The sequence below is a fragment of the Varroa destructor genome, unplaced genomic scaffold, assembly GCF_002443255.2.
Source record: "Varroa destructor unplaced genomic scaffold, Vdes_3.0 BEIS01000005.1, whole genome shotgun sequence".
NCBI classification, from domain to species: Eukaryota; Metazoa; Arthropoda; class Arachnida; order Mesostigmata; family Varroidae; genus Varroa; species Varroa destructor.
Window position 1 is genome coordinate 13,084,056 of NW_019211458.1, and position 15,727 is coordinate 13,099,782.

At 38.0% G+C, this 15,727-nt stretch overlaps 1 long non-coding RNA gene across 1 annotated transcript; it reads left to right on the plus strand.

Annotated features, from left to right (window-relative positions):
* Positions 1 to 8,547: 8,547 nt before the first annotated feature.
* Positions 8,548 to 13,646, plus strand: LOC111251883 (uncharacterized). The gene is made up of 3 exons (XR_002673998.2): positions 8,548 to 8,624; positions 12,484 to 12,571; positions 13,181 to 13,646. It is a non-coding gene; the product is annotated as an uncharacterized LOC111251883 (long non-coding RNA).
* The last annotated feature ends 2,081 nt before the right edge of the window (positions 13,647 to 15,727 follow it).

Below are 15,727 nucleotides of genomic sequence, written 5' to 3' on the forward strand. Positions count from 1 at the left end.
ACCTATTTGTAATTCTCAAATGAGATATTAGCTTAGATGACCACTCAATGACGATCAAGTACGTGTATCTCCAAGTTCTTTTAAGTGAATCCAGGATGACCAACCGGTTTCAATTCGCCGAAAAAAAGTTTATGAGTTCTTTTGTCTCTTGTTTATAAACAGGAGTCTGCACAGACCGAATTGCGAAGAGCTGTAAATAGGTAATAGATCAAAAAATGCACAGGCACTACTTGAAGGCTCGCTGCCGGCTGAGCTTCCAGTCTGTTGTCTGAATCGTTTGTTTATAGTTAATGGGCTTAAGAAATTGGAAAGATTGCTCAGTTATGCTCTTCAGCTACTTTACTAAATATGCCTACGGGCGCATATTGTAGGTTTGTTTCTCTGTCCTTGTTTCTAGCACCTTCGTCGTGATAGCTGTAATGGCCAAGTCCGTGTGGCAACCGGAGGCCTTCCGTTTGAGTCTCATGCTGGGACACGTGTTCCTACTGAGGCATAAGGCCGTGGAATAATGTACTCAAATTTTCTTTTTTCAAAATCCTTTTTATTGTCGAATGTGTTGTTCCGAATTTTACCTTCCATTGATTAAAAAAATTCTGAACCGTCAGTTCCAAATCTGAAGTGTAAAAGGCTTTCTATACAAGCGCTTTCAAGCCATCTTTAACGACTTTTCTCCTATGTGGCCCGACACTGGTGTGGGGAAAAATCTGTTTAATTTATCGGGTGTTCTTCGTTGAACAGCTCTGTGCAGTCGATGTAAATGTACCTGAGATCTTTCCAGTCCTGCCGAACCCAAATTATGGCTTTTTTCGGGTGAGGATCTGGCTTGAGTTGGAGGTTAGGCTTATATTTTTTTCGCTAATTTATAATGGCGTAGGCACCATTTGTTGCCACCCGTAAGAGCTCTGTGCCAAAACGCGTCATCGGGGTACTGGCCGATGCCAAGTGAACTGCCGCGAGTCAATGAAAGACCGTGCTTTTTTGTGTACTTCCGCTGTGTGGAGTACCGAAGTTAGCAGGCTCAAGGTTCCTGGGGACAGTCGAATGCTTACGGTTCACCTTTTCAGCCAGTTTATGAGTTATTTACTAACCGAAATTTATATTTACGTTTGATGATTGACCCAGCTGAAGTACATAAAATACGTTAAGTAGAAAAAACACATTTTCTTCTCGAAAACATTCGCCTTCTGAGCCAAAATTCCATACATAAAAGTCAACAAACAGTGGAAAAACAAAAGAGAAAGAATGCAAAATTTATGAAAGGCTCTTACCTGTGGCAAAAGGTTTTCCAGGACAGTACAAAGCTTTCATTTCGTGCAACTGTAAAAGTGGGCGTCGCCTTGTCCGAAGTAACGTTTTGGTACTTTCCACGATTTTTTCTGCTGGCAAAATTACAATTTCACATTAAGGTAAAAAACAAAAAGCCAAGCATTTCGAATAATCGGTCGACTTCTTTACTGTTACGTAAAAACTAAATACCTAGACTGACAATTCATTCTCTTAAAGCAGTTCAATATCTTCAAGCGCAACGACTGGACAATGTCTTCAAGTACCAACTTTTTACATAACGAAGGTACCTTGTTTGCTAAACAAGTAATTGTAAGCACTGGTGTAAATATGTACGTTTTCAAATAGATTACACTAGTATTTTTTCAAGCTGGTCGGTTTTGAGTTTTCGTACTGCGCAGATATCTGCGTGCTACAGATAGTTATATGCTCTAGTTTACGAAGATCTCAGCCGTATTCGCGGGGTTTGGATTTGATATACTTCCGCATTTCCTTCCATTTCCTCTTTATCCAGCCCCGTTTGTTTATCTAATTTCTCGCTCGCTGGAACTTGATTTAGAATATTACGCCTTTCGGCTAGCTTCTCTTGAATTTTAATCATAGCAAACGATCGTTATAAAACAGACAATGATAAATGGATTTTCGAGCTGGTGCTCACTTTAGACGACACAAACCCGTATATAGTACAGATTGGCTTCTACTGTATTCGGCGCAAAATTATAGGTTAACTTACTTCTAAGGAAGGGTCAATCTGCAACATGGAATTCACTTTTTATCGGAAAATTTTGAGTTAATCTGGTGTTCGCATCGAATGCTGCAATCCTTTGAGAGCTAATTCGCAGTTTCCACAAATTGCTGGAAATATGTATGAGTGTACTTCTCTAGGCCTTCGTTAGGCCGATTTCTATGTGTCTTGCAGCTAAATACCGAGAAATAGAAAATACACTAGGCCAAGCTATTTCTTTTAGGTCACGTGTCTTATAATAAACGCTATAGTCCTGAAACCGCTTCTAATAAAGTGTATATCATTTACAGAAACGTCTGAGTTTACAATATATTTATATAGATATTTATTTTCCTGAACGATTCCTTTTTTGTCGACCGGTGTGCTTCTAGAGATAGCAGAAAAAAGTTACAAAAATAGTATAGACTATCTCTAAAATACTGTTACCACCTTCAAATTTGACATCTCAGTGTAAGTGGGCGACTGTTAACATTTCTTCTTCCCTGTTTAGACCTTGATGTATACATTTTTGCTCTTTTTACCCGTGTATTTAATGCTCAGTTGGTATATCATATTATCTATTTTGCTACTAATTATACCCGGAAAGATGTTTAGGTTTAGACGGTTTATGCAGTGAAGTATATCATGAAATATAATAAAAATGCGACGTTTATATATAGCACAGTAATAGGGAACTAATTTATGGATTTCTGGTAATGGGTGGGGGGTCACGAATGATCTACACTAGATGCTTCACAGTCGTATGGTCAACTTAATAATAACTAATAAATGATATTAAGTAATTATTTGACTGTGTAGCTTGTTGTGTTGCCTGCAGCGATAGACTTTTTCTCCAGAACCTCCATTTGATCCCTTTCTGCTTGTTTAAAAGTCTATCGGACTATGATATACTATATGCTGGTGACCTAACCTAACCTAACGGTCCGTTAACCTGTGGACGTGCTTTCAGGTCTTAAATAGACACTATCATCTTCAAAGTCATAAAAAGTAGAAGAGGCCACGCTCAAGCTACCAGCGTCGTTATCGGATTATTACATTACCTGATCCGTCCTAACTTCCTCTAACGTTGAGTCAAAAAACATCTTTAAGCAAACAAGATGTTCGTTAACCTTAAAGAATGAAAGTAATAACTTCGCTCGAAATTGACACGAGTTTAATTCAAGTTATATATTAGCAAAGTTATACAGATTATCCGCTCGTTTAAGTGCTTTTAACTAATTCCAACACAGTTTGTTTGGTGAAATACCTGTAATCAGGCACACGATAGCAATTGATATCCAGCTGATGGTAAAATCTGCATGGGTGATTAGTGCTCCATTCAAGCGCCGTATCATATAAGCAACTGTGGTCTCATTTCTTCTATCTGCTAGTTTGCATAGCCACCAAAATGTTAATATGGCAAAATGGACTAACAGTCCTTACTAGAACCGTTCTCAACTGAGATCCTTAAGAAGTGCCCTGCAATAATTTTTACTCCCGTAAGAATCTGACGACTACCTACTCAGGAGCTTTTTCTCATTTCAAATGACATTTCTTCTTGTTTGTCAGCGGAAGAAAAGCTGTAATAGAACGACGTCTATTTTTTTGAGTTCTGTTAAAACATTTTTTATCACGAGATTTTTCCTATCTCAATTTTAAAGCCAAGTTCATGCTGGTAAGAGCGCACCATTCTTTGGTCATATAGGAAAAGCATATTCGAACGATGACTTAGAAGTTTGTAGAAACTTTTGTTGTTGAACCTTATTGTTTAAGAGCTAGACATATAACGGATAACGCAGACAGGACTTGATGTGCGGTTACAGAGCAGCTAGCCATAAATACGCGGCAAATCACATGTAACCATAATACAGTCGCTGTTCGCCTCTGCATCTACACAATTTATGTTACGAAAACGCATTATTTTTAAAGGTTTATAAAGGAAGAACAAATAAAGATGCTCCTTAGATTGGTAAAGGCAAATAATAGAAAAACACTAATAATAATGCAATATATGCACAAATGGTAAAATTAGTGAAAAACCACGGTCCAAAATCAATCAGCTTTCATTGCCAACAGATAAATGGTATTTTTTTTTTTTAAATATCTCGTGCTTTTATTTTATTCGTTAGTGCATATAGACAACTTGTGTAAAGAGTTCTTGAAACGATAAGGCCGCATTTTCACGCATTCTAAACCTGCGCTTAACTGTGATGCGCGCCTTACAGCCGTCCGGCGCGTGATTTTTAATTCTTTTAGCGATCCTCAGCTATATAAAAATGAAATTAATTTCGATGAACGCTATCAGACGCTGCTGCTTCCAGCTGCTTATATAGTCATCATAGTTTCGGTTGTGTGTTTCCCAGCGGCGGCTAAGTAGTGAAAAAAACAATGTCGAACATTCAATTTTCTGCTAACATCACTTGGTCGCAAGAAAATGGGTACTAATGAAATCAGGCAAAATGTTCGAAAGAAAACGAAGTTTGAAAGGGGACGTGCTAAGCTTCAAGGCAAACACAATATAAACGCATGACAATGGTTTACCTTGTGTTTTTACTTTTGCTCCTGGTAGTTTATGAAACGTTTTATGTTAGTAGATACAAAAGAAACAAGCACAAGCAGAAGATTAAAACAAAACGTTACGACATTGCGGCCCGAATTCATCCCCATGTTTACTAGCGTCTCTTCTAAATTGTTCCACTGTAATTTATTGATGTGTAGATATCAACTTGTAATTCGTTTATTCAGCATCTATAGAGATGGCGATTTCAGGGTGCTGTTCCGCAGATTCGTCAGCACCTAATCTATATAACTCTAGTTATCTGACAATAGTACAGGAAGCCCACTTTTGACCTTGATTTAGTCCAGTCCGTTTTACAGTCGGTAGCAATGCTCGTCGACACCGCCCGGCTGAAATCCCAGCTACCTTTTTTGGGAAGTAAACTAAAAATCACATATTCATAATGAACCAATTAAGAACTTAGTTGCTTGAACAAAAGTTTTACTACAGTGAAAATCGGGTTTCATCTTTAGACAGACTAAAAATCGTTTAGTCTTTGCATTAGTTAGCGTACTAAAACGTCTTGAGTACAAAACTCTTCGGGACAATAGAGAGCCGTTTCCTCGGCGGTAAGGCAGAAACCTTCATATATATGCGAATGGTGCTGCAGTAAAAATACAGCAACAGTCTGCGTGCGACATAAAAAGCTCTTTCAGGCCGTGAGGTTGTTACACCATCGGAAAGTCAGGGGCGTTAACAAAAGCCTGCAATGTATATGTCTTCGTTAGAATTCACATAATTACACTTTCAATTGAATGGAAAGTTAAGAAAAAGCAAAAAAGTAAATACTATTCATAACAGGTAAGTTGCAAAGCTGCAAGTGAATGACACTGTAGACACGACATCACGAACACATAACAATCAATCAAAGGCAACTTACATAAAAATGGCAGGTATGAAAATGCAGATGAATCAGGCCAGCCATTTACGAGCGCGCTAACGCGCTTAATGGAAGCGTGGCCGAATATCTCCTGGAATAGTATCGACTAAAGATTCTTGCGCATCATCGATAGGGAAAATAGTTCCCTAGATCCTGCTGACCGGATGTGTGGTATATGCATCATGGAAGTCACCAACCGTGTATCTTGTCACGACACGTTGATTCGTTGCCTACTTTATTTTCAAACTGAATGGGATCTGTTTTGACTAAATAGAGGTTTGGGTATTTGAAACATACATAAAAAAAATAGTGAATTTTTTCCTTGATGATCGCTTCAATTCGCCAACAAATAGTGATCGTATACAAAGGAGGTATAAAAGCCTGTTTTTAATAGAGACTTCGAAAATCCATGACCTTAATGTAGGTTGATAATAACATGATCGAACTGTCGATTTACTCTGACGCATCCCCATATCAACGGCTTATTTTACTATTCATGAGGTTCATCTTTAGGGCTAGAAAGATTACCGTCATGGCTATTTATGTACATCAAAAATGCACTCTAAAAAATTATTGAATCATTATTATTGTTTTAGAAACGTTTCAACTTGTAAGTTGCAGTTTGTAAGACACTGGATTAGGTTAATATTAGTAATTCTAGCTTAGATTTCAACTTGAAATAATCTGCGATACATATATAATTAAACGATTTCTTTAAGAACTACTGTCTTCTATCAGATTCAACTCAGAAAAAGAAAACCTTCATTGAATTCATATTGTAAAAAAATTTATATGAAATATTAAAAGTTAGTAACTTATTAAAACGACTATTATACGATTGTTCAGACGCCTTGTAATTTTTGCTACTGAAATTTATGCTGATTTTTCTACGTCGAATATGTTCTTCGGAAGGTGCCACCAGGCTCACACTAACGCAATCTGATATGAAGATTTCATGGTGAAGTACGAAGAAAACAAATTACCGTGGTCTCATATATGATTCTCAGAATGTGCATCGTGTGTCTATCGATGCAGGACAGTATCGTTCTTAAAGTCGCCTAAAGGGCCATTACATGCCTGACACGAGCTTCCCAATAGATCTACCTCTTCTAAAAAAGTCACTATCATAAAATTTGGCTGTCTGCATAGGCTACATGAGTATGTAGCCAGCAGCATGAATACGTTCAGGGTTTAGACGAAGTCTCAAGAAGACAAGATGCCATTCCGTTCCAGAGTGTTGTGGCCCCAATGGTGTATAGGCTGATTGGGTTTATTCATTCAACAGCTGATACAAGCGCGCTGTCTCGCATCGTTTACTATATGTCACATAGTAAGAGATAATTAAAAGAATTACTAGAATGAATAAATTCAGCTCAGTTTTTTTACGCGTAAGTACTCAGCGTTTAATACTAATATAATGTATCGTAACTCTTCATATATCAACATAACTATTATTACATTATTCAAACGTCTTTTTATATTAATCGAACTCTATTAACGGGTTTGCTTAATGGTCAATTATACTTCACTTTACTAATACGAAGGATTATGCAGAAACTATCTAGAAAGTACATGTGTACAATCCCCCAGAGATTACATGCTGGAAGACTGTCAATGATTTTTCCTGTGACAAAGAAAGGTCAGTTTTCTGTCGATTATACTCGTCACAGTCGAACAATACTGAGCACGCGACGTCACGCCATGCGTTTTCCCAGCGTAAAAATAAGGCAATCTTTTTAATTTGAACGGGCATTTCATTTTGCGATTGTGTTCCGCTAGAGAAATGGAACGGCGATATGCTGACAGAAGAAGATATTGGCAGTATGTCGGTCGTGCATAAGCTGCAAAGGCAGAAGACTCAATTATTGTCATAATGACAATACTAGATATGGGTAAACCTTGGGTATCTAACCGTCTAACCGGTAGGTGGAACGAACTTAGCTCAACGTTCTCTGTTATTTCAACAATAGTCTTCATTTGTATTCTTGGACCACATCTCTATTGCTACAATTGTCAAAGGCGTCGTAGCTAGAGTCCGTTTCACTCCTATACCCTGTGAATCTGCTCAGTGATATGTACTTTATTTTTCACTGCAAAAACTTACCTCTGGCTGCTAGAAAGGGATAAGATGAACGAGTGAAAGCTATAAATGTATCCACGTATTTTTCGGTATTAGAGGCATTCCAAGTAGGTGTGTCAAACGGACCGAAATATATACATTATGTTATCAGCGTTTGCATAGCGCAACAATTTGCCGTTATAAAATGTAATGATTACATACATATATGCTGCACACATCAGAAATACAGATGAATATTGGTATTCTCTAGGATGACCGTTTAGCCTGGACAATCCTCTTTTAATTTTACGATATTATTATTTATTTTTTTTTCTCACAAGGAGCTATAAAGACCTGACATTGAAGTATTTTCTTCGAGCTTCGAGGAACGTGCAGCGACAAAGTTGGTTTGCGAAGGAATTAGGGTCAGCCAAACTGTAATGCATCTGCACCGTTTCGAAGGCTATGACTAGATTTCTTTTTTTCGGTATACTATAACAGCAAAACAAGACAAAACAGAGCCTTGGTGTAGTTCTTCAATTCTATAAACCTCATTCGAATACAAACACAGTTTGTTCTATTTTCTTGCGAAACATCGCGAGCCGTTTAACCACCGTGAAATTGATTCATCATATAAATCTGGGGCCATTGCGAGGAAATCTGCTTTTCAATTATAGGCAGTAATATTAAAAAAATACAGGCTTAAAAAGATGGCTGTCGAAAAATACTAGTTCTAATTGATCACCCCGAAACTATCAGAAATCTTCCAGGGCCGCCAAATGTAATCGAAAAATCTGCTCTGTTTTGTCATATCGGCCCGCCATATTTAAATTTGGAGCTTTGCATTTTTTTTCGACGGACAGCTTTTTCCTATTTCGATGATGGCCTTAGAAAGTTATATATGGTAATTTCGTAAGATAATTCAGAAAAATGTCGGCTGATGCTAGCTGATTGATTTGATTTAAAAATACATCTCTTTAAAATATAAATAGATCTCTATATAACAATAAATCGGTCCGCCGTTCCTTTGCGTCGTGGCAAATTCTCGAATTGCGCGGGCAGCGCTGGAAAACGAATGCAATAATCTTTCAACACTTGTTAGACATTTACCGTGTTATCCGTGAGTCGTGTTAACGTTCGAATATGCCTATTTCACTATAATATTCGTATATAAGAAGCGACTATGACGATTGATACGCTTGGAGTAGAATGATTCAGTGGGAGTGCAACAACTACTATGTCAAATGTGCCAATTGAGTCCGTAATCGATTTGGTAAGCCGATTTGGGCGACGAAGACCTCGTTTTTTGAGTGTCACGAGCAAAACCCTTTAAAACGATATGTTCTCGACAAAAGAACATATTAGATCAGTCTCAGCTTGATCTATTTGCCCTCGACTGATGTTCGAAAAAGAAGGTTTTTTAATAGTTATGCAACCATTTTCAATGCCGTCTCGCTTAATCATCATGATATCGTTTAGCTTCCTACCCATATTATAATGCATTCGATTTTACTCTAAAAACGGCTTTTTGTTATCTAAAAGGTTTATAGTTGGGGTGTTGCTATTAGGTGTTTCGGTCACTGCAAAAAAGCTCTTATTGGTCGTATTGTTCTAGAAGTGTTTACTTTCTTTGGTGACTACTAGAAATGGTAATTTGCTTATGCCTTAGATTGCCGTGCCCTAGGCCGGGCGCCGCAAGTGCGCTGGATAGAGTACACTTAGACCACTGGACAGTGATAACCGAGTGGTCAATATCATAGTAATGGTCACCTGATATAACGGGACTTAAATATATTAGCTTTCGTGCCCTAGAAGCCAAGTAGATCCACTGGGCTTAAAAGAATCCGCTTGAATAGGAAGACACCGATACACGCGCACATATACGCATAGACACTATTGCCATTGCTTGTAAGCAATGCTAATGCTAGCACTATGCATTCGTGAGGACTCAATGCGAGGCATTGAAGGGTTCTTACGGGAAACGGTCAAGGCCATGCGTGGAGCGAAAATGTTATGATGATGTGAAAGGTTAGCTTCAACGTGCCCTATGTAACGTGTTATAGCCACATTTGAATGTATCATTAATAGATATAGTTGTTATCCAAATCGGTATTGGCATTAAATGTATTCGTGATCTGTTCGATAATCTTCACCCGAAGATATTTTCATCACAATGCAGTTTCGTTTTCTTTGCCTAGCTTGACACAATTTATGGACGCCTTGGATGGAAGGTATGGTGATCTTATTAACGACAGTGTGAACTATGGGCGGAAATGTTGGTGAATTTTTCAATAGTGTAGGCCCGTTTTTTACCTGACGAGACAGTTATGGTCTGTCTGTTATAAAAAAAGAAAGCATGACAAAGAAAGGAGGTGGCAGGCAGGCAGGCAGGTGCTTGAATTTCATTTCCGTCAAAAATAGCTTGCAAATGAACGTCATCTAAACGGATTAGTCTAATTTGGCCTAGTGCATTCTTTTCCACTCTCCCGGCCGCTTACGTTATTCCTTTTCAATCCGACGTGCCGCTTTTGCGTGATGGATGAAGACTATGTATGGGGGTCACGACTAGATTAACTAGTTTGTTGCTGTTTGCTTCACCTTATTCTGGCCATTTTATATATGAGTGAAGGCATATCATGGGAAATTACTGCATTAACCCTAAGAAAAGAAGCTTGTTTAGTAGAAAATTGAGCATATTGTGTTTGCTATTTAATAGCGTACGTGTCGTTTTTATTTGGGCGACTATTCAACCTGACATGATGGTTGAGTTTCTGGGATATTATTTTACTAAATTTATAAGGATCCATTAGCCTTTGTCAGAATCTATCTATTGAATTCGGACATTTGGAATAGAAATATTTCGCTGTACAACGTCAAACAGGCGGATCTTACGACTGGTTGCCACTTGTAAAACCCCGGAGCATTTGGAAAATTAACTTTTACGGCAATAGCTGGGAAAGTTGGTCACAGATTTAAGTGTAGGCATCATATTGTATATGAGTTTGTTAGAGTCAAAAACCTCTGGTGGCCAAGAAATGTTTAGAACAGTTTGCAACGAGCCCGTATATCAGCCGAAACCGATGTTAAAAAACAATCTATGTAAAAAAACAACTGATTATATAGTCCAGCTTTAGCTGAGCATACCTTCAGTATGAATTATTTTTAAATATGCAAGTACGCGGTCCACAGAAAGATAATGATATCGCGGAAGAAAGATTAACGTCTGGATGTTCAGGAGTTGACAGACAAAAACTGATTCAAAGACAAAATTTTTACATTTAGAGCGGATAACGACTGTTTCGGGCTACTACAATAGGCTCCAGAAAGCGCAGAGTGAATCTAATCAATTTCGTGCCATCTGATGTGACTAATAGGTTTATAGAAGCTCAAGGGATTGTGGAGTACTTAAATTGTAGGCGGTAGGGTTATGCATACGTTGAGAATATTGTAAAGGGTACGGTGGTTTACGTATCCGGTGTTGCATTAATTACAAAATAGAAAACTAGATAATTAGCTGCTGAGGATTCTAGAACAAATAAATTAGGACTCTCTCTTAAAGTCCTCGTTTATTTCTTTTTCTCCAGTAAACCCATTGGGCAAGGTACAGGGGTAAACCCAAGAATCCAGTTGGGTAGTTTGAGCTGTATAGAAAACAACAGCAAAAACAACCATTTACATATTTCTGTTTACTACATAATTGTATGTGCTTATTTAGACATATGAAAAATATGAGCAGTAAGGAAATTAAGCCGCTTTTTAGATGTGCCTTTTATATATGAACTAATTACAACAAAACTATTTTAAAATATATAAAATTTACATTCTGTGTTGTAAGATGAAAGCTTTTATAAAAAAAAAAAACATACTACAGCAAATTTCTGAATTTTCCCGTATTACTCTAATCAGTCAATTTGGAACGAATTCAAGTGGCCTCACAGGGTCCGTTCCCTAAAGAAGAGTATATTTAATGAAAAGTTTGACTCGTCCTCACGGCTCAGGGGTCAGTAAAGGTCAAACGCTGGTTTGTCGCTAATCTGTGTTTCGAATTTCAGCAATTTCAGCTGAATTAACAGTAATGGAATTTAGCGCTTCCAAATAAATGGATCAAAAAACCACTGCAAGACTTACGCTCACATAACGAGCAGTTGCCATATAAATAACCTCGTTTCTGGGTTTGGGCAAAAAAAAATATAGAACCTGTTAATGCCTGGAGAAGCTTCTCATGGTATCACTACGACCGGAACCGTCTTGAATGTCTGATGCCGGCTTGGCGAGGTCAACAGCCGATAGAGTAGTCGTAGTACACTGATGCATATTATGTATATATAATAGTATAAATAGTGTGAATAAAAGAAGACCTGCTAATTGCACTTCGGAAATGAGTAGAAGGTTAAATATCAGCGAGTTAAATATCGCCCTGAGTAACCTATATGTTCTGAGTTTTACGATCGGTATCGCTGTTAGCCATTCGATCAGACGGCTGGCTGGCTCCTAGTACGACCTGAAGCACCTTGAGTAGCAGGTATAGATATATTCTCACAAACTAAAGAGCGATGAGTGTCAAATAATTTCGAAACGCTATTATTTATGGTCCTGTTGAGTATCTTTGTGAGTGTATGAGCAGGTTTTGGCTGATTCGTGTATGGCAACGACGTTGTCAAATGAGATAAAGGGTTGACAAAAAGAGTTATGTATGACTGTAGCTCTGCACCGAGCTTCCATTTGATTCGAGTGCCGCTTATTAAGTAGTTTCTATTCTTAATTTGTAGAACGCTTCGGCTATAGTTGTTGAAGGGGATTGAGGTTTCCGCTTGTTCGATTAAAATAATGCCCCCCAAAAGGAAGTTAAGTAGGACCTGCGCACGTTTTTAAAATGTTCAATGTTTTCTCCCTAAGAAAATTTCTTAATATTGTAGTGGTGTTTATTTTTCTCAATGTCGCCTTCCACACCTTATTGACATAATGCACCCTCGTCATAGACGACAATCGTGCGGATAAGATGATTATTGGATAGTAACGGGAACCTCGCCGAGAAAAGAGGATCATGATCGGAACTTAACTTTCAAGGTATAAGATATGTTTACTGGATGAAAAATAGGTAGTTAGATCTATCGTCTTGACTGCAATGCGGAACTCAGAAAGACTTAGCAATGTCTAAAATTAAGTTCACTCACTGTTCATTTATATTTGCTTAAGATGAAGTTATTTTGCTTGCAATGAGATATGTATATTTACTTGGCTTCCCTGAACCCTTCGTGCTATTTACGTTTACGCTTGTGGTATAATTCAGTCGTAGAAATTAGCTCCGAATCCTCACCATGGCATGTTGAATAGAACATACAGAACCAGGCCGTTGAAATTCGTAATAGGCTTTTGGCGAGGCGTAATTCGCAATAATGGCGTCATGAATGGGTGAAGGAGAACATGGGTGTGTGCTACGTAGCTTGTAAAAAAAAATGCCGCATCGCATAAAATTATGCAAGTAACAAATCTAAGGATCTTGTCCTTAGTGTCAAGATGCTAAGGTTTTGACCTAAAAAAATTGCGCTTAAAGTACTGAACGTCAAAGTTTTATCGCTGTCTCTTTGAGCAAAATTCAATTTGCGGCTAAAGACATTTTCAGGAACCAATCAACTACCTTCCAGTAAGATCACTTGGCTCCATTTAAACTTTCAGGACGGCTCATAGATGGCTAGCGATATCACCATTTGGCCATAAACAAAGTGTGACGGAGGAAGGAATGACGTTTCTCACTACGATCTGGATGTTTTCTTAACTGTCGGTATAAGGGTAGCACGGAAAAATCTGCCAAGTAGAAGTGTGGTTCAGTGCTCATATTTATAATATCACATACACTTCGTTGGTGAGAGTTGTCAATGCTTGCCTTTTAGTCACTGGCGATAATTTAGATGCTGTTGCGTGATCGTTCTCACAAGGTTGGGTGACTATTGAATAAGGATAACTCTTGCCCCATAGAAATGTGTGTTAGCAGAAATAAATAGTTGTTTTCTTAGATTCTACGATTTGCATTACCTAGTTGTAAACATATATTCATTTCGAATAGTCATAGCTTCGCCAGTATATATATATATATATATATATATATATATTTTCAAATAAGCTGATACGCTTAAAAAAAACAGTGGGCTTCGCAATATTTTACTTGCATGTTTTAGACAATGCTTTTTAGCTTGAACATCTTTCCTGGGCTTTCAATGGTTATAACCCGACCTTCGGTACTTTTAACCAGGCCATCTGCTACGAGCTAAGATCTACGTCCTTGTGGAATAGTTCGGATTGAATTCTAGCAGCAGGGAGATAGTCTACCAATTAACGGAACTGTAGAACCGTAGAAGCATAATTTTTTTTGGTGACCATATGTACATGAATTGCTCCATTGTATTATAATCGTGCTTGAACCTGCGCATGCGTTATAACATCACTGCGCTACTACGACGGTTTCCGGTATACTGAGAAATAATCAGTAGTCATAAATGTTACTATATCACTGATTTGGCAAAATTGTAGGAACTGTTCCCCTATAATGCCATATTGTAAGCAATTAATCTACAAGATGCATATGCTAAAATTTTACGGGGAGTTATTACTGATTAAATCAACTTCTAACATAGAATATATCGAAACTAATCTAATTTAAAGTTGAAGCAAATGTTATTTTTTCAATACCTCTAAATGATAACGGCTTCGTACATCACTTTCAACTGTCCTTTAAATGCATGGCAGAGAACGAGGTAAAGGACACGTTTGTCGTCAGCATCCTAGAGTTTCTTAAGCTTACATTATAATGAGTTTAACCCTTGAGAGGAAAACACCACTTGTCTCCTTGCCCAAACAGTAGTTATTCTTGGCGAGAATCATTATTATAGTAGGCAAAAATACGCAAGCTGGGACGCGACTAATGAAATAATAGTAAGTTGACCATTCTTGGCCTCTAAGTGATACTAAACTAAGCTCCATACCAACGACCCGATCTGCGAAATGGTGCAGGGTTTAGTGGGTTTTGAACACCTGCCTGCATAGATAATCGCAATACTGGCGACAATTTAAGGACATATCTTTAAGGACGATCCATTGTCCTAAAAATAGCATAGCTACATTGTATAGAAACAGATTTAGGCCTTTATGGAGCAAATCGATGGTAAAAAGTATCCTCAACACGATGGATCCAGCGTCATATTCCGCCGGTCTTCGCACAAGTAGCAAAGCAACGGTAACATTCTTAATCGTTAAGTCAACGTTGCGCATTAATGAAACTGGCGCAATGGTCGTACGCGTAGAGTACTATCGTGAATAATCATTGACTGAAGCTCAGCAATGCCAATCTTCAACAGCCAAATATTCAACAGAGTGAAAACGAGCATGATTACCTGGCCGTTTCCGCTTAACACTGAATATGCGACATACCTTGTATTTCAATCTACGAGTATGGAAAAAGCTTTGCTTTAAGCAGCGCCTTTTTAAGAAACGTGCACATCCGCAACATTTTCTATAAGCACGTATCTTATTTTTCAACAAATTTCGTCGGAGGTTTTTTCTCCAGGAATCCGTAAAAAAAAATCTGTCTTCCTGTCAGGCGGGCAGGAAGACAGATTTTTTCCCACTGGTACCCAATAGGAAGACAGTGAGAGTATAGTGCCTGTGAGTGTACTATACCAGGTTTGGCATTTTATCTCAAGACTATATAAAAGGATAACTTAGTTCGCCGGTATTCTATTTTTCCTCTTTCATGAATTTCTTTCGTAGGTTATAAGTCATTGTAGGAAATGGACCGCGGTCGGGTTCATTTGCGATTGTTTTAATCGGAGGTGATGCCTTTCTGTTACTTTGCATGCCAATGTCGATTACAATAGATGAATTTGTAGAAACGCAGAAAAGGACTTTAATATTTACAGTGGAATTCATACAGATGAAGACTCACGACGTATAACTGAAGTGAAAGAGAAGTCTTTTTTTAGAGCACTTGTTTTCTAAAAATATGTCGCGGAGAATCAAAGCTTGCACGTATATACGCTAAAAATATCTTAAAGGTTTTTGTTAATAAATAGTAGCGTAATAGAAGAATTGTAGCGTAGTAGAAGACACTATGCAAAGTGGGAGATCTCGTTACCCTGTCTGTATTATTATATGACTCATGGCTGATTCTTGGATAAGAAGATTTTAACTTTATTCTCTCTAATTCTAACTCTAATTGAAATGCCCGAT